Source organism: Armigeres subalbatus, chromosome 1 (assembly GCF_024139115.2).
Source record: "Armigeres subalbatus isolate Guangzhou_Male chromosome 1, GZ_Asu_2, whole genome shotgun sequence".
NCBI lineage: Eukaryota > Metazoa > Arthropoda > Insecta > Diptera > Culicidae > Armigeres > Armigeres subalbatus.
In genome coordinates this window covers 186,816,957-186,818,945 of record NC_085139.1, presented here as the reverse complement: position 1 = coordinate 186,818,945, position 1,989 = coordinate 186,816,957, and positions in this window count along the sequence as shown.

Genomic DNA, 1,989 nt, shown 5'->3' with positions numbered 1-1,989 from the left:
TATTATTACTTCAATGTCGCATCCAAATTCAAAGTTCAAAACTTCATATCGAATTTGTATTTCCAATACCCTAATTTCGACAGATTGAATTCCAATTTGCAATAAAAATTTCACATATCAACATCCTCGATTCATATTTTAAGTATGCACTCCAAACTATTTTCAAAACTTGCCACAAAATCTCTACTTCAAATATTCAATTCAAATATCTACTATCAGGTTTCCGTTACAGTTTCTGATACAAACCACTCATCCAAATTTACAATCTTCAATTCGTATTCATCGTCTTGAATATACATCTCCAGATGACTATTATGAAATTTTCCTTTTAAATCTGTTATCCCAATCTCAAATCACAATCTTCAATCCAATCCGATATTTCAAACAATTTTTTTTTTTTTATACATATTCACCTCATTAATTTTTTTTCATTTTTTTTTTTTTACTTTTTCATACACTAAGGTGTAATGATATGGTTTGACCTTCACTCCAACAAGTCTCTGATCTTATCCCGAAAATTTACTAAAAATATTCAATAAAATCTGCAATCTTCAAACAAAGTATCAATTTTAAATAATCTAATAGCAATTCACTGTTTTTTTTGTTCCAAAACGTCAATTAAACGTCACATTAGATTTCGGATTAAGTACCCAACTTCAATCGTTCATCATCCATGTTCAGTATTAAATCTCAAATATCCAATCTACATTAGAAGAATGTTCATTCAAAACCAGTCACATATTCGTTCTATATGTCTAGTTTATGCTTTTAATTCAACAAATAGCTCCATATAGATCAAATCAAATGTCAAATGTATACCTTAGAATAACATTTAGAATTAAAACAATTATTCCGATTTCTGTTCTGTTCTGAATCTGCAAATCATTACTTTTAGATGTACTCAACCAAGCTACTAAACCATATTCATATTTCGAGCTCCAAACTAAAATGAAGTGAAAATAGAACGTCTCTTAGAATCAAAATAAAAGTTCAATCTAGGTTTCTGCTCTAAATGTCCATCATTTTTTTAACAGTTCATCTTTTTTTTTATTTGATTCAGCCATTTTTTTACTTTTTTTTTTGCATTTTTTTTAGTACTTCGCCCATCTCCGTCGAAGTACGTCCAGCGCCATATATTTTTTTCACGCTGTCTTAAATTTAAGTACTTTGCCCATCTCCGTCAAAGTACCTTGCATTTTTTTTTCTTTATATGCATCTATTTTTTTTAGTACTCCGTCTATTTCCACCGGAGTATCTTTCATTATCTTTTATACTTCTACTTCGCCCATCTCCGTCGAAGTAGAATTTTTTTTTCCTTTCATTTATCTTTTTTTTTTTTTCTCTCTACATACCGTCTGCGCCATGTCGCGACCGAACCATTGAAGCTACGATTAGCAGTGAGCGATGTAGTACGCTACTTGCTATCGGAGCTAAGTCTGCTACCTCCGACGGCGATTCGATGGCGGAGCAAAATGCGGTGCTATCCGCTTGCTCGCCATCGAAGCCATCGGGAACCTCTGCTTCCTCCGGTGACATTTTTGACCAGCAGAGGGCGGTGCCACCCGCTTACTCACTGGCCTTATCATGTCACCGGGAATCGCTGCTACGTTGATCGAACCTACTCCTGTAGGTTCTGGTACCAGTTGGTGATGCCGGATGCCGGATGCCGATACGATGTGTCCTAACACATTCGCCAAAAATACTCGAAGTTTCTTAGTGCATTTATTCATATCTAAAGGTATATGACACATGTTCCGGTAGTGATGGATGGGTACGCTTATGTTCGATGTTTATACATTGTTGCCGTATTTCATTATCAAATTTCAAACCAAAGAATCGTAAGCGTTACGTTACGTTGCTTACTTTAAAGTTTATAGCCATGAATATCGAGCTTTTCAGGGAGTTACGCATATACACTGTATGTCACTTTTTCAAACCAGCTTGTTTTTTACCAAATTATTCATATGACTTGAATTTATATTATATGCT